This window comes from Magnolia sinica, chromosome 8 (assembly GCF_029962835.1).
Source record: "Magnolia sinica isolate HGM2019 chromosome 8, MsV1, whole genome shotgun sequence".
NCBI classification, from domain to species: domain Eukaryota; kingdom Viridiplantae; phylum Streptophyta; class Magnoliopsida; order Magnoliales; family Magnoliaceae; genus Magnolia; species Magnolia sinica.
In genome coordinates, this window is record NC_080580.1 from 57,448,981 (window position 1) to 57,475,496 (window position 26,516).

Below are 26,516 nucleotides of genomic sequence, written 5' to 3' on the forward strand. Positions count from 1 at the left end.
CACAATAGCTAGAAAATAAATGGACAGCATTCACAACATTCTGCACATCATGTTGGGCCTCAAGCAATGGCCTAAAGCCTAAATACATTAAGATGGGCTACACGAGGGGTAATCCATGGCCCAAAAAACATCACGACCCAAAGAGAACATCCCATTCATGCATTATGTTCGGCCTCATGGGCAACCCATGTGCCCCAATTAAATAGCCAAGGCATAACCAACATCCACCAATGTGGGCTTTATAAATCAGCCCAAAACTAGGCAAGTTGGATGGGCATCAAAGATTCAACCACATACATCATATTGGGCTTACAATTATCCCAAAAGGCCCAGCACAATGGATGGGCAACACTAGCTGTAACACCCTGAATTTCGAGGGTCGAGCAAAGCTCAACTCCCTTGATCCAACGCATCACTTATGCAACATAGATAATGATGTTTAAATATTGTTCATTTCAATGCATTAATCATGAGTAGGATTACACTAAAACAACATATCATTCTCCAGAGATAAGTAAAACTTAGCAAGCAGAAGACTGAAACACGTATATATAAGTATGTAAGGGTGTCGCAACCTCCAGAGTATGAGTGTGATACCGGGCTGAATATAAACATGTATTGTTTCAAAATTTACAAAATATCAAAATGTACATGTCCAACTAATCCATGTATCCTTATAATCCCGTTGAATCAGCACGAGGTCTACATAGACTCGCCTGATAGCTGAACATAGAAGAATTCCTCCCTCATCATTTACAAAGTCTAGATCAGCTGCATAGACTCCGGCATCACCTGCATCTAAACCAGAGTCTGGTTGGTGTTTTAAAACACTATCCCAGAGTAGGAGTGAGTGATCAACTCAGTGGTACTATAAGGCAAAGGTTAACATGTTATCAATTCAATCAAGCAGTAATGAGAAAGCAATACAACAATCACTTCCTAGCTACTCTTATTAATGTAGGGATGGTGTGTAGTAATGATGCATGTCGTTGCACAAAGCTCCCTCAAAAGTGACTCCGTCAACCGTTCGCGTATGACAAACTCCCTACACGTGTAACTTCCTCGCCAAAGCACATGCAATGCGGTGCATGGTCATGTTAGCGAAGTACTTAATTAGGCTTATTCATACAACAGATTCAGGAAGCTAAGGTACCCCCCTTTATATCATTAACCCAAACCGAAGGATCCATCTAGGGTTGTCAATCCTAGTTAATCACATACGATAGGCAAGTTGTAGGGCATCACCCCTAATGAAAAGCAGTGGATAGGCAAATTTAAGAGTTCATACTCGAGGTCACTACGAGGAGGCTCGTTACCCCAGCGTAGGCCGACAGCTCAAATACAGTGTCCCATACCACCATATTTGGCTCACGAGTTTATTTTGCTCACTGGTCACTACGAGAAGGCTCGTCACCTCAGCATAGGTCGACAGCTCAACCACAGTGTCTCATACCACCATGCCCGGCTCATGAGTCTTAGCGGATCGTGGTACCATGATTGAAACGGGTCTTTACATTGGTAAGTAGTACCTTAGATTCAAGCAGTGATGTCCATACATGGTTAACACACGATAGGATAATCGGTCTATTTGAAAAGTTCGATTGGTACGAGTGCATGTTGGATTAATCGACATGGAGCGCATAAACACCCCACGTGGCCTAACCACTGTCGACAATCATTGTACGACCCGGATTCATCAAACTCATCAAATGTGGCGAGACTAATTCGACCACTCAAATGGGAGCTGTTACTAATTGCCTAGACTACATGGTAGTCCCAGTCTTACTCAGATGAAATAGATAGATACATGTGATAAGCATATCAACATTTAACAACATTTCAATAAAGATTCTCATTTAATCATTTCATCGAACACATTGAACATGTTACCAAATATTACATTTAATCCATAAATTGCGTATTCAAAATTAAGATTGCATGAAGGAAACTCTACATATAGATAAGGTAATTGAGAATCATATCTCAATACCCTTATTAAATGCAATTCATCTACAATTTCTCATTCAGACATTTTATCAAACACTTAGACTACACATTACAAAGTACATAGACTAGATTAGTTACGACATGAACTATCACAATTTATTACACAAATAGATCATGGTACATATGACAAACATGAATCCTAGATTTATAGTCATGTCAAGCACAAATCACAATTTCATATTCATTTAAGCATTTCAACAAACACATAGAATGCATCTTATATTCAACATAGTTCACACATGTATGATTTATCGAAAACATCGTAACTAAGATCATATGGCAGCAATTAAGTTAGACATAAATCATTGCAGACATTGAGAGCCTTGAAAACCATAACCTAAACGTTTATAGTCTGCACCTTTCATCAGAATACTCGTTTTGAATTCGGTTCGAATCCTACATTCCTGAACACAGAACAACGGGTACCTAAATCATAAAATAGGTTAGCTATTTCATCGATTACTCAATCCGACTTTCTAAATCAAGATTAGGGTTAGGATTCCTTACCCAAATCATAGTTAGAATGGTTCGTGTAGCGATGGTGGGGAGGTGAGTTAGTGCGTGGAGTTGTGGGAAAAAATCCCAGCAAAGATCTCCAGGAATCTCTCTTCCTTCCTTTCTCTTTTCTCTCCCTCTCTCTATCTCTGTCCTGGGGTTTGGAGAAAATTCGTATGAGAGAAGGGTGGAGTGGTTTAAGGGCTTTAAATAGGCCCAAAATTGGTATAAATGGCCCCAGGGCCATGGTATACTTAGGTTATAACCAACGAGCGACTATTTCTGATGAATGGGGTTCATCTGGAGGTCCACCACTCACTTATAGTGTAGGGTAAGTTCCCTAATGATGGATCTAAGCGAGGATGTGGTTTCAACGCGATTGGATAGGCCGATCAACTGCAAAGGACCTGTATCAGATCAACGGTCGTACTTGCTCGATCAGGACCACAAGTATACAGATATGTGCAGGGAAATTTTCTTGATCCATGGGTAAAATTCGGTCAAAAACTAACGGTCCTAAATCCTCAATTTCGCCTGTAAGTGAATGGCCCAATTTACTTAAGTTTTATTACGTTTTTTAAAGATATTTGCATTTCTCACACAGTTCGCTCAAGGCTCAAGTTGTGCGTTTCTGGATACTATTTGGGCTCAATTCCCGCGATGGTTGTCAAGCCCAATAAGATGGTCATAACCCTATAGTTTCGCAGTCATCGGACTTTCAACGTGCGGTCTAGGTTTGACACAAAGTTTCAATGTACTCCCGAGAGCAACTGGCTTTTGAAATTTCTCCTAGATTTTTAAGTAGTGTTGAGTCAGTGATATTATTAGTTTTGGATTTTACCGTTTGTATAAATAGTGGTTCAAGCTAATCCACTGATTAATTCAGTTTAGTACTTAATTAATTTTCATCTAATTTCTACATAATATAGTCCTTAGGGATTTTTGGCTAAGGTGGTACTCGAGACTTTATATGAATTTTTTCCCAGACGTTACAATCTACCCCCCTTAAAGAAAAATTTCATCCCTGAAATTAGTACCTTTTTGTACTCCTCGAGGATCTGCGGGTAATTCTTACAGACCTTGGCTTATGTTTCCCAAGTAACCTCTTCCTCAGTATGGTGTGTCCATTGTACTTTCACAAGTGGGATAACCTTGCTATGTAGCACCTGTCCCTTCCTATCAAGAATTCGTGTTGGTCATAGTACATAGGTAGCATCTTCACTTAGCTGCACCTGCTCCCACTTGATAATGTGAGTAGGATCAGGAACGTATTTCTTCAGCATCGATATGTGAAATACATTGTGCACACCTACGAGTGGTGTGGGGAAAGCAAAGCGGTATGCTACCACACTCACTCTGTTTAGAATCTGGAATGGACCAATAAATCGCGGAGTAAGCTTCCCTTTCTTGCCAAACCGGAGGACTCCCTTCCTTGGAAAAACCTTAAGGAATACATAGCCCCCAACTTCGAATTCCAGCTGTCGCCGTCTTATATCGGCGTAACTCTTTTATCTACTCTGGGCTGCAAGAAGTCAACGCCTAATAATATCAATCTTCTCTGAGGTCGCCTGTACTAAATCTGGGCCAACTAAACTCTTCTCGCCAACTTCTGCCCAACAATGTGGTGCTCGACATGGGCGCCCATACAAAGCTTCATAAGGAGCCATGCCAATGCTTGCTTGGAAGCTATTGTTAGAAGCAAACTTGGCATAGGGAAGATAGTCATCCCAACTGTCCTTAAAATCAAGCACACATGCTCGCATCATATCTTCTAATATCTGATTTACTCATTCCGTCTGCCCATCAGTCTGTGGGTGGAACGCGGTACTGAACTTCAGTTTCACTCCCATTGCTTCCTGGATTCGAGTCTAGAAAATGGACGTGAATTGCGTGTCTTGATCCGACACAATCTCCATAGGCACTCCATGCATTTGTATGATCTCCTTGATGTACAGCTTGGTTAAATCATCTGCGGTGTGAGAAATTCTGAACGGGAGGAAATGGGCCGATTTTTTCGATCGGTCCACAATCAGCCAGATGGAGTTATGCCCCTTTCTCATCTTCAGTAACCCAGAAATGAAATCCATAGATATGAAATCCCACTTTCATTCAGCTATGGGCATGGGTTGAAGTAATCCAAGAGGTTGGCAATGTTCGACCTTGACCTGCTGGCACGTGAGACAACGGGATACATAATCTGCTATGTGGGCCTTCATGTTGTTTCATCAGTATGAATGCTTTATGTCTCGATATATCTTCGTACTGCCAAGATGCATCACCATCTTTGAATTTTGAGTGGCTTATAGGACTTCCCATCTCAACTCATGGAAATTCGGGATGCACAAGCGGCCACGATATCGTAAACCCCCGTCCGAGCCAACTCTCCATTCAAAATCTTCACTATCATTTGCTCGCTCTCTCATTTTCACCAACAGTTTATCTTCTTTCTGAGCCACAATAATTCGGTCATCAATAAGTGGTTGTGCATGGATGTGTGTGACGCTGTTGAATGGCTCCTCTACTGTAAGCTTCTGTTCGAAGTCTCGCACAAACTCTACCATATTCCACTTTTTTTTCATCAGCAGAGCTGCAAATTCTATTGTCTTCTTGCGGCTCAACGCATCTGCCACAAGGTTGCCTTGCCAAGATGGTAGGAGACCTCAAACTTGAAGTCTTTCAAGGTTTCCATCTAACTACGTTGCCTCATATTCAGGTCCCTTCCAGTAAAGATGTACTTGAGGCTTTTGTGGTCGCAGAAGAGCTTGAACTCCTCTCCATAAAGTTAATGTCTCCAGAGCTTTAATGCAAAGATGACTGCCGCCAATTCCAGGTCATGCGTGAGGTAGTTTTCTTCGTGTTTCCTCAACTGTTGTGATGCGTAGGCAATCACTCTGTCCTTTTGCATAAGAACACAACCCAACCCAATACGAGACGCGTCGGTGTATATAGTATATCTGACCCCTTGCTCTGGCAATACTAGCACGGGTGCGGACGTCAGCTTGTCCTTTAATTCCTAAAAGGATGCTTCTGCTTTCTCGTTCCAAGCAAACTTAAGATCCTTCCGAGTGAGTTGAGACAACGGTCTGGCTATCTTGGAAAAATCTTTAATGAATCGGTGATAGTAGTAAGCAAATCCAAAGAAACTCCTCAATTTTGTAACCGAACCAGGCTGCTCCTGGTCTTGAACCGCGGCCACCTTGGCAAGGTCCATGGCTATTCCTTCCTTGGAAACCACATGTCCCACAAACTTGACTTCTTCTTTCCAAAAGACACATTTCCAGTATTGTGCAAACAATTGATTCTTCCTAAGAGTATCAAAGACAACTCGCAGGAATTCTTCATGATCCTTCCGACTTGCGGAGTATATCAAGATGTCATCTATAAACACAATGAAGATTCGGTACAGATATGGTCGAAACACCCGGTTCATGAGGTCCATGAACATAGCCGGTGCATTTGTAAGACTAAACGGCATCACGAGAAACTTGAGTGCCCAAAACTAGTTCTGAATGTTGTTTTCTGCACGTCTTCATTTCTGACGCACAACTAATGAAACCCAGACTATAGGTTGATTTTAGAGAAATAATGTGCCCCCTTCAACTGGTCAAATAGGCCATCTATCCTGGGCAAAGGATACTTGTTCTTGACAGTGATGTGATTCAGTTTGCGATAATCAATACACAGTTGCAGCGATCCGTCCTTCTACTTTACAAATAACACATGTGCTCCCTAAGGAGATACACTCGATCATATGAAACCTAAATTCAACAGATTATCAATCTGTGTCCTCAACTCCTCCATTTCACATGGAGGCATGCGATACGTCGGTAAAGAGATAGGTGTCGCACTCGGCACTAGGTCGATGGTAAAATCGATCTTGCGCTGAGGAGGTAGCCCAGGGATCTTTCTGAACACATCCGTGAAGTCTTGGACTACTGGTGTGTTCCCAAGTGTCGAACCCCCAACATTTTTCAATAAGGAAGCGTAACAACAGACGCGAAAAGGGCAACTGACCTAAACTGGGAAAGTGAAGGCTGTGCCCTCAAGCTCATGTGCTGTCACTAATCTAGTTTCACAATCGATCTCTGCCTTCATTTCAGTGAGTAAATCCATGCCGAGGATGATGTCATAATGGTATATTGTGGTGACAATCAGGTCAATGCACACCACCCTGCTTCCTAGGTCTACTAAGTAATTCTTACACAACTTAGCATCAGTAAAAGTTCTTGCTGCTGCAATAACCCTCACCCCAACCATAGGGGTAGTATTCAACCCCAAACACTTGACTGCAGAGTAAGATATCTTCAAAATAGTGGACCCAGTATTCACCAACAGAAATACATGTGTACCTTGAATGTGGGCAATGACTTCAAAGGCTAAAGGCACTACAGTTGTTGACTCAGATGCTTCAGCTGCAAGTACTTGTACACACGCTTATTAAGAACGATTGGGTTACGCTGTCATAGGTCCTTGAGGCGGCCTATTCTGAGGTACGGGTGGTCGGTAGAATGGTCGTGCTGGTGGTGCTGATCGTAGAGGTGGGGCTAATATAGCTTGTGGTGGCTAACGGTCGATCTTCTGAGGCAGCGTAAAACCATTGTCCCTCATCTTAGTAAAGCAAAAGGGCTCGTTATGGCCCGTCTTCTTACATTAGACGCACTAAAGATTTGATCGCCTCTGTTAGGTCAGTAGAGCCATTAGCGTGGGAGGCAAACTTGCACGTGGCCTCTTGCCGAGGAATGACCTGTTCGACAATTCAGGTCAAGGCCTCGGGCCCATGGGCATACATGTCCAGGACAGTCTCTCTCTATCCTACTCAGCTCACGAGGACATGTTCACTAGCTCAGCATAGTTGGGAATGCTAGCGCAACACATCTTAGTGTGAATATTGGGACGCAGACCCTCTAAAAATTGCCACATTCTCATCAGCTCATCTGCCAGGATCAGTGGAGCATATCTGGCCAGCTCCATGAAACGGTTCTCATATTCAGCTACCGTCATTCCCCTTGTCGGAGGTGAAGAAATTCACCCTCCTTTTCATTACGGTAAGTGAGGGAGAAATACTTTATGTGAAAGCGAGTTTCAAACACGTCCACATGTATCCTTTGGGAATGGTTTGTAGGATGCTGTCCCACCAAAGACTAGCCTCCTTCTCGAACATGTAAGTAACCAGCTTCAAGTACTCTACCTCAGTACAGTGCAATGGCTTCAGCATCTTGGATATACCATCCAACCAATACTCTGCCTCCTCGGGTTGGTGTGTACCCGCAAATGTAGGAGGGCGAAAGTGTTGAAAGTGCTCGAATAAGCCACTCGTGTTCATAGTTCCAGTGGGCTGCACTGGTGGCATCGGTGGGACCATATTCATGTTCTAGGCAATGGCCCCGTAATAGTGGTTAGAAACTGTTATTGTTGCTATATTAGGAGCATCATTTGCTCCAACCTATCAGGGAGAGGAGCCGCCTGAGGCATGTGTGGCATTGATGTAGACGCACGGTTCTGTTCCTGAACTGGTGGTGCACAAGGTGTTGGCCCATTAGTGGGGCCAGTGGCCGGCTATGAATCCGGCATTGTCTCAATATCTAGGCCCAAATTAGGGTCCGTATGGCTATCGCTCAGGGGAGGTGCCCCGTCAATCGATCTCCCAAGTGCGAGACGTGCTATGTTCCGAGTGTTTTTAAGAGGCATTCCCTATATACAATATAAGGTGCAACATGTGTGAGACTAGGATAATATCACTCACTTTTCCAAACATTCTACACATTCCAATTCAAAAGAAGCTTTATGCATTTCATTTAAGGAAAATCGTCACAATACATATGATGTAGCATTACATGAATCATGACAGAGAATGCATGTGAGCTAAGTTTAATAAAAGTTTTAACACCAACTACTCTAACATTTAACTAAGCCTACCAAGGCTATTATAAAGCAAAAACAAGAAACAAAGAAAACGAGAAGACAACTGCAACACATACTAGTCCTCTGATTCTGGCAAGGGTGGAGGCGCACCCTTGTCCTACATACAGCACTGGAGGGTCTTCAGAGTACGAGACATTCTCTTAAATTTCTGTTTCAGATAAGCCTGGTTCTCCTTGACCTCCTATCTCAGGGTGGCCTGGTTCTCTTCAATCTTGGCCATGCGGGCTTCTACGGCAGCCCAATCATGGTGGTCTTCATGTGCAACAGGAGGAGGTCCCCCATCTGAATCTTGGGCCTTCTCTTCTCCTTCCTGCTCTTCCTCCTCTCTTCCCTCTTCATCGACACTACCTTCATCCTCACTTCCTTCTTCCTCACTACCTTCCTCTATTTCATTTCCTTCCTCATCTTCACTACTTTCTTCCTCTTCGCTTTCTTCTTCTATTTCATCCACATACTCGTCAAGTCGGGCTTGACGTTGCCTAGGGCCAATACCCATATGTTGAGAGTAGTCTCACTGATGAAGTGGGTTGGTGCTAGATTATCCATGTTAAGTCCGAAGCCAAAGTTACAAGTAATCTTCCAGAAAAGTCGGCCGAATGTGAGTGAGGCATCACCTCGAGTAGAGCATGTAGTCCTGATTATCTGTGACAAGGCGAACGTACGCAGACACAGCTTATCTCCCTGTCCAGCTCTGTACAGGAAGTCTACCATCAACCGAGTGCATTCCATACGGTTGCTCCACCTTGGATACACGTTGTATGTGCATATGTGGTAGAGTAGGCAGAAGTTTGCCACCATTTTAGTTGATGGGAGGTTATTGCCTCACTTCCAATGAGCCAGTCAGCCACAAAGAAACCACATGCGGTGATCTCTCTCTCGTCTACTAGTGAGATGAGATGCATTAGCATGTACCACACCACGCTCATTTCCCATGATGCGTGCCATCACATCTACATTCACTATGGCCTCCTGCCTCTCCAAAGGAATAATAACTGAAGTGGCTCCAGTAGTGGGTTCCGTATGTGGGCATAGAAAGCTCGTACGGTGCCTTCACTTGTATGAGCCTTCCCTTCAAACATGGGACCCCATCCGGTCTCCAACAAGAGGTTAATCACTGGATATACTCTAAATAATTTCTCATCGACATGTGCTTCAAAAACAACTTTACGGTCACGAAACTTACCAAGTCTGGTGCCCGCCGGTAGAGATCTTTCAAGTGGGATTTGAGGATCGAGATCCCATTTCGTTCTTCGCTCTCTCTCAGCACTCGTGCTAGCCTCAGCGCTCACCTTCTTCCTCGAGCAGCTTGGACAGCTCAGCCCTGCATCGTCCGGGGCCTCTCTTCTCTTTCCCATAAGGGAAAGGAGCGTTGAGAGTGAGAATATGGCGGTAACTAGCTTGAAGAGTGCCATGAAAGTGGAAAGCTAGGAGAATGACGTGGGTTTGGGAAGTTTGAGAGTTATGAGACAAAGGTGTAGGTTTTGTGCTCAAACGTGGGGAAATAAGGAAGATAGAGAGTAGTGAGAGGTAGTTTTGAGAGAATGGTGGTAGAGGGGTGCAAAATATGAAAGAAGATGGAAGATTGAGTATATGGGAGAGTGGATTTGAAAGGGAAATGGGTTTATGGAAGAGAAATGGGGTTTAGAGGGTGTGAAATGGGGTGAAATGGATTTTGGGGAGTAAAGAGGTAGCAAAGGGCCCCACATGGCCGGACGGTGGGCGGTGCACCGTCGGTACCATGGGTCCATCGCATTCCACTGGAGAGCCTTTGGGGTTGCCGGCAGTGGCCCTGCCCTAGAGCGGTGGCCACCCCCTCCTAGGGTGTTGTACATGTGTAGGGGGCCTCATGGGTCCCACCAAAAATCGTGATTTAGGCACCTACGCCCGTGTAATGTGTTTTTTTAAGTCTGGGATTCACTGAATTATCATTCAAACCCATCGATTGATGGCCTAAAAGGGATTGAGATCAATTTGCATGATCTCGGACGCGTACAGGCTATGCTACAATAGCCAATTTCGCCCGTCAGTGAAACTTTGGGATCCTAAGATCATTTCTATATTTCATTGCCCCCTTCCTAAGTCAAAGTGCGTTAGAGTGCGTCGTGTTCCCTATAACCCACGTCCAGTTGAATCTAAATCATGCTTTGATACCAACTTGTAACACTCTGAATTTTGAGGGTCGAGCAAAGCTCAACTCCCTTAATCCAACGCATCACTTATGCAACATAGATAATGATGTTTAAATGTTGTTCATTTCAATGCATTAGTCATGAGTGGGATTACACTAAAACAACATATCATACTCTAGAGATAAGTAAAACTTAGCAAACGGAAGACTGAAACACGTATATATAAGTATGTAAGGGTGTCACAATCTCCAAAGTATGAGTATGATACCGGGCTGAATATAAACATATATTGTTTCAAAATTTACAAAATATCAAAATGTTCCTGTCCAACTAATCCATGTATCCTTGTAATCTCATCGAATCAGCACGACGTCTACATAGACCCACCTGATAGCTGAACATAGGAGAATTCCTCCTCCTCATCTACGAAGTCCAAATCAGTTGCATAGACTCCAGCATCACCTGCATCTAAACCAGAGTCTGGTTGGTGTTTTAAAACACCATCCTAGAGTGGGAGTGAGTGATCAACTCAGTGGTACTATAAAGCAAAGGTTAACATGTTATCAACTCAATTAAGCAGTAATGAGAAAGCAATACAACAATCACTTCCTAGCTACTATTATTAATGCAGGGATGGTGTGCAGTAATGATGCATGGCTCGCACAAAGCTCCCTCAAAAGTGACTCCGTCAACTATTTGCGCATGACAAACTCCGTAAACGTGCAACTTCCTTGCCAAAGCACATGCAATGCCATGCATGGTTGTGATAGTGAAGCACTTAATTAGGCTTATTCATACAGCAGATTCGGGAAGCTAAGGTACCTCCCTTTATATCATTAACCCAAACTGAAGGATCCATCTAGGGTTGTCAATCCTAGTTAATCACATACGATAGGCAAGTTGTAGGGCATCACCTCTAATGAAAAGCAGTGGATAGGCAAATTCAAGAGTTTATACTCGAGGTCAATACGAGGAGGCTTGTCACCCCAGTGTAGGTTGACAGCTTGAATACAATGTCCCATACTAGCATATTTGGTTCACGAGTTTGGGTTGCTCACTGGTCACTATGGGGAGGCTCATCACCCCATCGTAGGCCGACAACTCGACCACAATTCCCATACCACCATGCCCGACTCATGAGTCTTAGCATATCGTGGTACCATGGTTGAAACGGGTCTTTACATTGGTAAGTGGTACCTTAGATTCAAGCAGTGATGTCCATACAATGTAAACACATAATAGGCCAATCGGTCTATTAGATAAGTTCGATTGATATGAGTGCATGCCAGATTAATTGACATGGAGTGCATAAGCACACCACGTGGCCTAACCACTGTCGACAATCGTCGTATGACCCGAATTCATCGAGCTCATCAAATGTTACAGACTAATTTGGCCACTCAAATGGGAACTTGTTACCAATTGCGTGGACCACGTGGTAGTCCCAGTCTTACTCAGATGCAATAGATCGATACATGTGATAAGCATATCAGCATTTAACAACATTCCAATAAAGATTCTCATTTGAGCATTTCATCCAACACATTGAACATGTTACCAAATATTACATTTCATCCATAAATTGCATAGTCAAAATTAAGATTGCATGAAGGAAACTCTACATATGGATAAGGCAATTGAGAATCCTATCTCGATACCCTCATTAAATACAATTCATCTACAATTTCTCATTCAGACATTTTATCAAACACTTAGACTACACATTACTAATTACATAGACTAGATTAGTTACGACATAAACTATCACAATTTATTACACAAATAGATCGTGGTACACATGACAAACATGAATCCTAGATTTATAGTCATGTCAAGCATAGATCACACTTTCATATTCATTCAAGCATTTCAACAAACACATAGAATGCATCTTATATTCAACATAGTTCACAGATGTATGATTTATCAAAAACATTGTAACTAAGATCATATGGTAGTAATCAAGTTAGACATAAATCATTGCTAACATTGAGAGCCTTGAAAACCATAACCAAAATATTTATAGTTCGCACCTTTCGTCGGAATACTTATTTCGAACTCGGTTCGAATCACAGAACAACGGGTACCTAAATCACGAAATAGGTTAGCTATTTCATCGATTACTCAATCTGGCTTTCTAAATCAAGATTAGGGTTAAGTTTCTTACCTAAATCGTAGTTGGAATGGTTCGTGTAGCGATGGTGGGGAGGTGAATCAGTGCATGGAACTGTGGGAAAGAATCCCAGCAAAGATCTCCAGGAATCTCTCTTCCTTCCTCTTTTCTCTCAATTTCTCTCTCTCTCTCTCTCTCTCTCCTAAGGTTTGGATCAAATTCGTATGAGAGAGGGGTGGAGTGGTTTAAGGGCTTTAAATAGGCCCAGAATTGGTGTAAATGGTTCCAGGTCCATGGTATACTTAGGTTATAACTAAAGGGTGACTGTTTTTGACGAATGGGGTTCATCTAGAGGTCCACTACTCACTTACAGCGTAGGGTAAGTTCCCTAACGATGGATCTATACCAGGATGTGGTTTCAATGCGATTGGATAGGCTAATCAGCTATGAAGGACCTGTATCAGATCAACGGTCATACTTGCTCGATCAAGGCCATAAGTATATAGATATGTGTAGGGAAATTTTCCTGATCCATGGGTGAAGTTCAGTCAAAAAGTGACGATCTGAAATCCTCAATTTCGCCCATAGGCGAATGGCCTAATTTACTTAAGTTTCATTACGTTTTCTAAAGAAATTTACGTTTCCCACACACTTCGCTCAAGGCTTAAGTTGTGTGTTTTTGGATACTATTTAGGCTCAATTCCCACGATGGTTGTCAAGCCCAATAAGATGGTCATAACCCTATAGTTTTGCAGTCATCTGAATTTCGATGTGCGGTCTAAGTCTGATACGGAGTTTCAATGTGCTCCCGAGAGCAACCGGCTTTTAAGATTTCTCCTAGGTTTTTAAGTAGTGTTGAGTTAGTGATATTATTGGTTTTGGGTCTTTCCATTTGTATAAATAGTAGTTCAAGCTAATCCACTGATTAATTCAGTTTAATACTTAATTAATTTTCATCTAATTTCTACAGAATACGGTCCTTAGGGATTTCTGGCTGAGGTGGTACTCGGGACGTTGTATGACTTTCTTTCCTAGACGTTACACTAGCATGTGGAGAGACACTAAGGCTAGACGTCTAGCCCCATTTGGGCCTGCTTGGATGTCCAAAAATCTGGACAGCAAGGTCCCCGTGCAATTAGATGGTTTGTGGGCTGTATAAGGTGTAAACGGGGCCCACAATCACATAGAAAACACAGGCATAGAGAGTACTTAAAACACCCTCAATCTAGTGGGCCATACTACTTCAAAACAATCAACTAAATGCAAAATTATCTGGGCCTTTACTGGAGATCCAACCCACCCAACTTCTTGGGCCTACTGAGGTACAACAATTACATTGTTTGGGCAAAATAATTAATTCATGGTGGCCCGTAAATATTGTAGAGGGCCCCGCCAGATGGAAACATGGATAGAACTCATAAAAATAAGGTAAGCCTACTGTTGGGCTACAGGTCCAGGAACACCCCAATCAACCCGAGCATCCATACGGCCTGGACGGCTAGCCCATAACAAGCATATGGTGGGCTTCAATAGTGGACGTCTCACCAGGGGTGGGCCACGTCCAAGTAAGCCACACAAAATGAGGGAAACGGGTAGGCACAACACATCATCAAAGTGGGCTATATGGGCAGCCCTTAACCCAGAAAATAAATGGGCAGCAAGGTCAATATATACATCAAGGTGGGTCTCACCGATCAGCCCTATGGTCCAAAAAAAAATAAGTGGACAGAGTGCCTACAATACCAACATCAAAGTGGGCCTGTTGCAACATGAAATGGGCCTCACACAAGGGCCTAATGAAACATCCCATAGCTCTCACAATGGTTGAAAAATAAATGGGTTCCACTCATATTATCTCATACATCAATATTGGGCCTCTTGGGTCAATCCATAGCCCACATACATCAAGGTGAGCTACATGGGGCAGCCCAAAGCCTAAAAAAATGCTAAGGTAGGCTATGTCTAGTGCATCTAACATGGTGGGCCTCTTTGGGCAGCCCTTAGGCTCCAAAATATAGTTGGGTCAAGTGGACAATATACCCAATATAGTGGTTTACAACTCAGCCCATGAAGTCCACCATAATGGATGGATATCACCTCACCAATAGGAAATTCTAAGGCTGGATATTCAGCCCATGTGGCCCACTAAACATCTAGAAAATTCAGGCAATCTGGCCCTTATACAATCAGGTGAAAGGTGGGCCTAACAAGGCATCAAAGGGGCATAAATACTGTTCAACAAGGAGGTATATATCATATAAGGAGATGGGCCTGCTGCTGGACTTTTGAGCCAACAACAGTCCAGTCAATCTGGAGGCCCAAGGGCTGGATGGCTGAGATTAAAATACACATCAAATGGGTCCCACGTCCAGGGGGATAGATGATATAGGTACAGCACATTAATATGGCCCTACATAATTCATGTAAGGCCGGTATCCCAGACCATACCATTCCTTAGACACCCGTGATCCTCCCCTTTGAATTTCGATAACCTATGACCTATAATCGGTGTTTGTGCATGACCCTAGGTCGCATCCCGTAGATCTCAGTTGACTTAATCTAAGACTTGTACCATTGCAACTGCACCATCGCCGCGGTTCCAACGTCGTGTCTTACGCACCGATGCGATACCCAAGCCAACAGTTGTGAGCCCGCATTTATTTTGAGGAAAACGCCACACATTACGAATCTCGAGAGGATCTCTACCCAATCCATCACATCAATCAATCAATCAAGTACACATCCCATCTCTAGCCCATGCTTTCTTTCTCCCCGAGTCAAGCAACCTACTTAAGTCAACCCTTATGTCACTCACACCCATCACTTCATCCATCACTCTTACAACCACTCTCTCTCTCTCTCTCTCTCTCTCTCTCTCTCTTTCTCCACCAATCCCAAGCAACTAAGAAAGGTGTGGACGTCTAAGCATTCCCAAGGAGAGAAATCCTAGTGTATGGCCCACTTCCTACCCCCTCAACTCTCATCTCCACCCTTCAATATTCATCATCCTCCATCAAAGTTGAAGCCAAGGAGCCTAAAAGAAGTGGAATCGGTGGGTGATTTGTAGGTTAGATTATGTTCCTGATGATGGATCAAGTGGGGCCTACCGATCGATAGTATGGATCTTACTTTGGACCTTAGGTGTGGCCGATGGCCCACCATGATTCATATGATCATCCCATGATGGGGCCATTCTCCATGGACCCGATCATGATGTTTATTTTACAATTGTGAAAGGTCATCTAGATCTTGCATTTTGTTCGGTGGAAAGGGATCTCCACCGTTGATTTTTATGATTTAGGGCCCACATGATTTAGGACCCATCTTGATGTATGTATTGTATTTGCATGGCCCACCTAGGGAGGGCTCATAGTGGCAGAGCCCCTCCCCTCCATCATCATCTCTCTCTCTCTCTCTACCATGTGTTGTGGACCCCACTATGATGTATGATCATGCCATCCCAAACCGTGGGGCCCATCTTGTTGGCATCCAGCGGACAGGTTGCTGCTTGTCCGTCTGGACGGACCTAGATAAAGGAAATTACAAATATCAGCTTGATACAAAACGTGGTCCCACCTTGATGGCACGTGTGGCCCACACACATGTGGGACCCACCTGCCATGAAAGAATATTGGTTGGGTACCTTATAATAGCTATATAGTTGTTGTATCGACGTAAGCAAGTTTTATGGGTCTGATCATGAGGTATGCGTTAATCTGGACTATCCATATCATGTGGACCCACCTTGATCACCATGTGTGACTCCACCATCCAGCAGCAAGGACGATAGGTCCCACATGGAGTTCACATCCAGACTATTCGTCAAATGGACATCCAGGCCTGGACATTTGAACAAAATAATAATATAATAATAAAATGATATAATATATATGTGTAAATTAATATTATATGTATATCTGGTGGGCCACTCGTGGGACCCACCAGATGCATGCGTCTTATCCATTGTCCATTTGGACGTGGACCCACCAATGTGTGTTGTGGATCGACACCGTCCGGTGTGAAAGTGCCCTGGTTTGTTAATAAGCGTGAGGACTAAGTCAATGAGTCAAGTGAGCCCCAAAGAAGATCGTTCAGGTCATTGCCTCAACTAGATGTGCACTTTGAGCTTGTCAAAGGTAAATTAAGCCTCACATTCCATGTCCCAAAACATTCAGGTATATGAAGCCTTTAAAAACATTAGAACAACCTAGGATCATATGTCTGTAAACTTGAATTTCAGAATAGGAAAATCTTCCAAGTTTTTCTAACTGTATTCGATGATATCCAGTACTCATCAATGGCATCGAACACTCACGTTCAATGATATCGACAACCACTCGATATCATCGAATTAGGCCATTCTATGTCTAGCAACCACAAAGTATTTTGGACAAAATGTTTGACAAATAAAAAAACATTTCGATGATATCGACATTCAAATATCGATCAAATCGAATGAGAATTAATGATATCGAATTACCTTGAGCTTTATAAAATGTCTTGACATTGCTTGAGTAATTGAACCATCTTCAATATCATCTGAATTCAAATTTTGATGATATTGAGATGAGTTCGATATCATCGAATTTGGTCAAGTTTTTGTCCAGCGAGCCTAAAAGGAAAATCACCTAGAAAGATCGAGGACTCGAAACCCTACTCGATGTCATCGAATTTCAAATTTCGATGATATCAAAGTCAGATCGATACGATCGAATATGGACAAAACTATTCAAGCAATCTTGCAAGGTAAACCATATGGGAATGACCGAGGAATCAATGATGACTCCATATGATCGTAATTCAAATATCGTTGAAATCGACATATGATCAATGTTATCGAAATGGATAAAAAATTGTCCAGCATGCTGTTTTGAAATACATATGGAAATGATCGATGTATCGAGTAGACTGTCAATGAAATTGGAATTCAAACTCCGATGACATCAACGCCAGCTCGATTGCATTGATCCTTAGCAGAAAGTTCCAAGGATATTCTTTAGTGGAGTTCGTATCATCGAACCTTGCTTTGATGGCATCGAAAGTATACTTTCAATGACATCGAAGCAGGATCGATGATATCGAACTCTGTCAAAATCTGACGTCTTTATTACCATTGGAAATTTTTGTCTATTTAAGGAGAGCTTGTTCTTGGTTGCTGTATTGAGAAAAAGAGAGAGAGCTTTGATAGAGAAACTGCATATCATCTAACCTAAGTCCTTTTTCTCATGGGAGTTCATCCTTCAATCCACCCTCATCATTGATATTCTATAGAGTGGATTGGGGAATGAAATTCCATATTCAAGGATCATCCAGCTACAACCTTAATGGAAAATCATTGAGCTGGGATCCCTTGAATGCCTAAGACCTTGGAATCTCTCCATTGCTTTAATAGGTAATATTTATTAGAGCGGATTCCAAGATGACCTTGACCCAACCCGTCACCTTTATTGGTACATCTTCAAGTGTTGCGGATCAAGGGAGCTGAAGAATCTTCATCAACCAGGAGAAGATGTAATGTCCCGAAAAAATCCATACAAAGACGTGAGTACAACCTCAGGTAGAATAACCCAAGGACCGCATCCCATCATATAGTTTAGATGGGATTTAGTTGGGTACTAAATAATCAATGGATTAAGCTTGGGCCATCATTTTTACAAATGGGAAGGCCTAAAAAATCAAGAGTACCGCTGGCTTAATGCCACCTAAAGAACTAGGAGAAATCCCAAGGGTCTGTCACTCTCGGGAGTACATTGAAACTCTGTAACGGACCTAGACCGCACGTCGAGGGTCCGATGACCGCGAAACTATAGGACATGTCCATCCCACTACCCTTGACAACCATCACGAGAATTAAGCCCAGATAGTGTCCAGAAATATCTAACTTGAGTCATGAGTGAAGTGCGTGAGGAACGCGAATATCTTTAGAAAATGAACTGAAACTTAAGTGAATTGGGCCGTTCGATCTCATGTAAAGTTGAAGAATTTAGACCGTTAGTTTGTGACCAAATTTCAACCATGGGAAAAGAAAATTTCCCTGCACATATCTGTATAACCGTGGCCCCGATTGAACACGTACAACTGTTGATCTGAGACAGGCTCTCCACGGTCGATCGGCTTATCCGATCGCACCGAAACCATGTCTTGGCATGGATCCATTGTTAGGGAGCGTACCCTATGACGTAGATGAGTCGTGGGTCTCCCTATGAGCCTTATTCATCAGAAATAGCCACCCACGGGGTATAAACCATGTATAAAGTGGCCCTGGGGCCATTTGCATCACATCTGGGGCTATAAATAGGGTCCCACACATCCCCTCTCTCACAAATACGAATTGTAAACCCTAAATAAAGAGAGAGAGAGAGAAGAGAAAAGAGAGAAAAGAGGAAAGAGAGAAGGAGGACTTTGGGAGATCGGAGCAGAAACCTTCTTCTACGAATCCACACACCAAATCACTGCCTCCTTGCACTACCAAATCTCTTTTACTATGATTTCAGGTAACAAATTCCAACCCTAATATCGATGTAGAACTCTCGGATAGCTTTCGTTAACCTAGCTAACTAATTTCATCATTTAGGTGCCCGATGTTCAATTTTTGGAAACGTAGAGTTTGGACTAAGTTCGAGTTGAGCTTACTTACGAAAGGTGTGGACTATAAATGCTTAGGTTATAGTTTATCAATGCTTTCATGATAGCTAATGATTTATGTCTATCTTGATTGCTGTTGTATTGTCTTAAATACGTTGGTTTCTGTATGAGATACGCCTATGAATTATGATAAGTAAATGATGCAACCTATGTGTTTATTGAAATGTCTAGATGGGAAATAGAATATGATTAGTGCTTGCCATGATTTCTAATCTAGGATTCATCATTGTCATATGCATGTAAATCTATCTATATAAAGAATTGATAAAATATATGTTATAACTAACGTAGTCTATGTGTTTGATAAAATGTTTGAATGAGAAATTATTGACGATTTATATTTACATTAAGTATTAAGATAGGATTCCTTGTTGTCTTATGCATATGTATGTTTTCCTCTATGGAATCAATTGATAAAATGCAAGTTGTATTTGACATGGTTTAGGTGTTTGATGAAATGCCCAAGTGACAATCCACTTGAATTGTTTTGTTGAATGTAGGGATGGATATTACATGTGGTTGTAGTAGCATTTGGATAGGATTAGGGCTACAAACATAGCTCAGGCAATCAGTAAAAGTCCTTATTCGGGTGGCCGAATTAGTCTCACCACCTTGGGTAAACTCGATGAATCTGAGTCGCATGACGATTGTCGACAGTGGTTAGGCCATGAGGGGTGCTTACGTGCTCCATTTCGATTAAGTCAGCGTGCGCCTGTACCAATCAAGTTTGCCTAATGAACCGATCGACCTATTGTGTGTTTACCATGTATGGACGTGACTTCTTGAATCTAAGGTACCCCTCACCAATGTAAAGATCCACTTTAACCATGGTACCATGATCCACTAAGACTCATGAGTCGGGCATGGTGGTATGGGATACCATGACCGAGCTGTCGGCCTATGTTAGGATGACGAGCCTCCCCGTAGTGACCAGTGAGCAACTAAGACTCGTGAGCCGGGCATGGTAGTATGGAACACGTGTTCGTGCTGTCAGCCTACGCTGGGGTGACGAGCCTCCTCGTAGTGACCGAGAGCACAACTTTTTATAATTTGCCTATTGTATGTGTTTGACTAGGAGTGACGAACCTATAACTTGCCTATTATATGTGTTTAACTAGGAGTGACAAACCTAGATGGATCCAGAACATAGGAGTAGGAACACTACGGTTGTCCAATGCCAAATGTTTGATTTGGGTCAATGATATAAAGGGAGGTACCCTAGCTTCCCAAACTTACTGTATGAATGAGCTTAATTAATTACTTGGCTAACATGACCATGCATCACACTGCATTAGTTAGAATGTGCCAAGAAGGCATTGGAGTTGCACAGTTTGAGGAAGTGTTGTCATATGCGAAATAGGCTATCGGAGTCGGTGTGAGGGAGCATTGATGGGTGAGGGCATGCATCATTACTTGCACCTCATTCCTGCATTAAAAAGAGCAGTTAGGAAGTGATTGTTATGATTTCTTTATCATTACTGCTTTGATTGACTTGATAACATGTGTAACTTTTGCCTTATAGAACCACTGAATTGATCACTCACTCCCATGCTAGGACGGTGTTTTCAAATACCAACTAGACTCTGATGTAGATACAGGTATAGATGACATCTATGCTCTGGAGCAGGACTTCTTGGATGAGGAGGTGGAATTCTTCTACTTTCAACTCTCGGGTGGGTCGATGTAGACCACGTGTCATTGCGCGCGGGACACTAGGCATCTGGGCTTAGTTAGACACTTTTGTATATCTATATTTTGTTCATTTTGTAACAATACATGTATATATTGAACCCAGTTACATACTCATACTCTGGAAGAAACCTTGTGAAACATCTGTATACTTATACAGATATGTTTTAGACTTTCGCACTGGCTTAATTTTGTTAAATCCAGAATATGATGTGTTGTTTAGTATAATCCCATGCATACTTAACTCATGAACATGAAAGACATCTGAATACCATCATCCATAATGCATAAGTGATGTTCTGAATCTCAATAGTAGAGCTTTACTCAACCCTCGAAATTTAGGGTGTTATAAGTTGGTATCAAAGCATGAATTGGATTAAACTAGACCTGGGGTTATAGGCCACATGACACACTCTGACGCACTTTGACTTAGGAAGGGGGCTATAGAATTTAGAGATGATATTAAAATTCCAAGTTTTCGCCGATAGGCAAGACCAAACACAGTAGTTTAGATGAAGGTTTATAACTGGGGGACTCATATCATGGGCCATGGCCTAAGTCACCTCTGATCAAGGATAACAAATCAGGTCGACTTAAATGACCTAAATGTTGAACTTTATGGGTTAAATTGAGGGTGGATCTACGCCAAAGAAATCTTGAGTAAGGAAAGAGGATCCAAGAAACGCGAGTAAACGACCATCAGACTGCGATGTGTGGACCCGACGGGCCTAAGGACCCAAACTAATGAGTTTAGTGGAGCCCAGGAGGTCCCACAGACTAAAAATAACCACCGGGGAGGGGTGGACAGCGCCGGACTAACCAGCGGGCCACAGCTGCACTGCCCGATCGGTGGCGCACCGCCAGCCTGTTCAGCGGGGCTTTGCGGTGCACCACCACTGGTCTGATTAGGTGGGCCCCTCCCACATGTGGGGGTCCACTTATATGATCCACAACCCCTCCTTTCTTCATTTTTACCTATTTCCAAACTCCCCTAGCCCTCTAACCCTCCAAAAACCCTCCCTCTCTCTCTCAAATCTCCATTTCCTTTCTTCTAAATCCCCTTTTTCCTTGCATTCTACACCCCCTCATCTCAACTCTCTCCTAATCACCCTTAAATTTCTTCCCTTTTTCTCATTTGAGCACCAAACCCATAACCTAGGGCTCTCAAAACACTCATCTCCTGAAAAATCCCTCCTTCCCACATCATTTCCACCTCCATGGCCCTTTTCGAGATCATGGCCACCATCTTCTCCATTTTGACGCTCCTTTCCTTTATGGGGAAGAAACAAGCGGCCTCAGACGAGGTCAAGCTAAGCCATCTGAGTCACTTCAAAAAGAAGACAAGTGTCGAGACAAGTGTGAGTGCTGAGCGAAGGTCAAAGCGACACCTTGACCCCCAAATCCCAATAAAGATGTCTCTACTGGCGGGCACTAGACTCGGTAAGTTCCATAATCGTAAAGTTATTTTTGAAGCTCACATGGATGAGAAATTGTTTGGGATGTATCCAGTGATCGACCACCTTCTGGAGAACAGATGGGGCCTCATATTTGAAGGAAAAACACATGCTAGTGAGGGCATCGTGCGGGCCTTCTATGCACACATAAGGGACCTAACTCTTGAACCTCTCTAGTTTACCATCCCGTTGGGGAGAACAAAAACTTGGGTCGATGTGGATATCATGGCCCGTATCATGGGAGTGGAGTGTGGTGTTGTGTATGCCAGTGAGACTAGTCTCACTAGTGGACGGGAGAGAGATCGCCACACTCGCTTCCTTTGCGGCCAACTCATTCATTGGAGGTGAGGAAACAACCTCCCAATGACATGCATGACGAATGATTATCGCCTGCTCCACCATATATGCACGTACAACGTGTATCCCAAATGGAGCAATTGCACGGAATGTACTAGATTTATGGTGAATTTCCTGTACCGAGTTGGACAGGGAGAAAAGGTGTGCCTGCCCACTCTTGCCTTGACTCAGATAGTGAGGGAGGCATAATCTACTTGGGGGGACTCATCCCTCCCATTCGGCCGACTAGTTTGTAAGATCGCCCGTAACTTTGGATTCAGGCTCCACATGGACAATCTCGCCCCTGTCCATTTCATTAACGAGACTACCCTCAACAATATGAAAATAGTTCCCAGGCAACGCTAAGCCAGACTTGAAGAATTCGGGGACAAGATTAAGGAGGAGACAGAAGAAGAGGAAGAAAGTGAAGAAGAGGAACAGGAGGAAGAAGTGGAGGCTCAGGACTCCGACTGGGAGCCTCCCACTACTCGTGACGACCGCTAAGACTAGGCCGCCCAAGACGCCCGCATGGCTACGATCGAAGAAAATCAGGCCTATCTGAAGCAGAAGTTTAAAAGAATGTCCCATACTCTGAAGGCCCTCCTGTGCTGCATACAGGATAAGGGAGCACCTCCGCCTTCGCCAGAATCGGAGGATTAGGAGTATGGTTTGTAGTTACTTTTTGTATTTTTTGTAGTAGCCTTGGATAGGTTTAGTTTGGATGCTAGGTTGGTAAATGTTAAAGTATTTTGTTAGTCAGCTATAATGTATTCTCTGTCATAGTACATGTAATGTCATATCATATGTAACTATGACAAATTTTGTTTAATGAAATGCATGGAGCTCCTTTTATTTAGTAATGTGTGGAATGTTTAGAAAAAGTCGATGATGTTACCCCAACTCTATCAATATTGTACCTTGTGTTGTATATAAGGAATGCCTCCTAAAACCACTAGGAACATGGCACGTCTCCCACCTGGTGGGTTGGTTGACAGAACCCCTTTTCCGAATGATGGCCAACAGGGCCCTAGTTCGGGTGTAGGTAGTGAAACAATGTCGGATTCACAACCGGCCACTGGCCCCACAAATGGGCCAATGCCGAGTGCACCACCGGTTCTAGGTCAGAACCGTGCATCTTCATCGATGCCACACATACCTCAAGCAGCCCCTCCCCTAGATAGATTAGAGAAGATAATGCTCTTGATGCAACGACAGCAATAGGTCCTAGCAACTATAGCGGGGGCCATCGCACAAAACATGAATGTGGCTCCGCTGATGCAACCCATGCAGGCCACTGGGACAATGGCTATAAGTGGCTTGTTCGAGCATTTTCAGCGCCTCCGTCCTCCCAATTTTACGAGTACTCATAGACCCGAGGAGGTCAAGTACTGGTTGGATCGTATTTCTAAGATGTTTAACCCATCACACTGTACTGAAGCGAAACAGGTCAAGCTAGTTACATACATGTTTGAGAAGGAGGCTAGCCTATGGTGGGACAGTGTCCTATGAACCATTCCCTCAGGATTTTCGTGGTCGTGGGACAAGTTCGAAACACATTTCCACGGGAAATACTTCCCCCTCACTTATCATAATGAAAAAGAGGGCAAATTTCTCCACCTCAGACAGGGGGGGAATGACAATGGCAGAATATAAGAACCGTTTCATGGAACTAGCTAGATATGCTCCTTTGATTTTAGCAAATGAGCTGATGAGAATGCGACAATTTTCAGAAGGGTTGTGGGCTGACATCCACACCAAGATGTGTTGTGGTAGCATCCCCAACTATGCTGAATTAGTGAACATGTCCTTGTGAGCTGAGCAGGACGGTGAGTGGGTGTCCCGATTACGCTTGCCAATGGGCTTGAGGCCTAGGCCCGAATTGCAAACCTGGCTATTTCACAGCAAGAGGCCGCATATGAACTCACCGCCAAGACCAATAGCTCTACCGACTTAGCAGAGGCGTTCTGAACTTATGTGTACCTACTGTAACAGAGCAGGCCACACTGATCCCTTCTTCTTTACCAAGATGAGGGATAACGGCTACACGCCGCTTCAAAGGGTCAACTGCCAGCCCCCACATGCTATTTCAGTCCCTCCTTTATGATCTGTAGCACCGGTGCAACCATACAGTCGACCTCCTGTATACCGAAATAGGCCGCCTCAACGGCCTATGACAGTGCCGCCTAACCGCCCATAACAAGCTCGCGTACATGCACTCACCGTCGAAGCATCTGAATCAGCGGTGGCAGTATTACTAGCCTTTGAAGTCATTGCCCACATCTAAGGTGCACCTGTATTCCTGTTAGTGGACACTGGGTCCACTGTTTCTATGATAGCATGCTCTGCCATTAAGCGATTTAGGTTGGACACTGCCCCTATGATTGGGGTGAGAGTCATCGCCACAGTAGGAACCTTCTCAGATGCCACTAAGCATTGTAAGAGTTGCCCGATAGACTTAGGGAGTAGAGTGGTGTCCATTGACCTGATTGTAACCAAGATATATCATTACGACGTCATCCTTGGCATGGATTGGCTCACCATAATGAAGACAGAGATCGACTGTGAAACTAAATTAGTGACAACCCATGGGCCCGAGGGCACGACCTTCATCTTCCCAGTTCAGGTGAGTTGTCCCTACCGCATTCATTGTTATGCTTCCCTATTGGAAAATTGTGATGGTTCGTCACTTAGGGACACGCCAGTAGTCCAAGATTTCACGGATGTGTTCAGAACGATCCCTGGACTATATCCTCAGTGCAAGATCAACTTTACCATCGACTTTGTACCAGGTGTGACACCTATCTCCTTATCGACGTATCGCATGCCTCCGTGTGAAATGAAGGAATTGAGGAAGCAGATTGATAATTTATTGGACTCAAGTTTTATACGGTCGAGCGTATCTCCTTGGGGAGCACCTGTGTTGTTTGTGAAAAAGAAGGATGGATCGTTGTGGTTTTGTATAGATTATCGCAAGCTAAATCACGTCACGGTAGAGAACAAGTATCCTCTGCCCAGGATAGATGACCTGTTCGACCAATTGAAGGGGGCTCAGTATTTTTCTAAGATAGACCTACAGTCTGGGTATCATCAGTTGCGCGTCAGGAATGAAGACGTGCAGAAAATAGCTTTCAGGACCAGCTTCAGGCACTACGAATTCCTCATGATGTCGTTTGGACTTACAAATGCACCATCCGTATTCATGGATCTCATAAACCGGGTGTTTCGGTCGTATCTTTACCGATTCTTCATCGTATTCATAGATGACATTTTGATATACTCAAAGAGTAGAAAAGATCACGAAGAACACTTGCGAGCAGTCCTTGATACTCTTAGGCAAAATCAGTTGTTTGCACAGTACCAAAAATGTGACTTCTGGAAGGAAGAAGTCAAGTTCTTAAGACACGTGATTTTCAAGGAAGAAATCACCGTAGACCTTGCCAAGGTGACCGCAGTATAAGACTGGGAGTAGCCCGGCTCAGTCACAGAGGTGAAGAGTTTCCTCGGACTTGCTGGCTATTATCGTCGATTCATTAAAGATTTCTCCAAGATAGCCCGACCATTATCTCAACTTACTCGAAAAAATCTTAAATTTGCTTGAAATGAGAAAGCAAAGGAAGCTTTCAAGAATTAAAGGACAAGCTGACGTCTGAGCCCGTGCTAGTGCTGCTAGAGAAAGGGGTCAAATATACTATTTACATCGATGCCTCTCGCGTCGGTTTGGGTTGT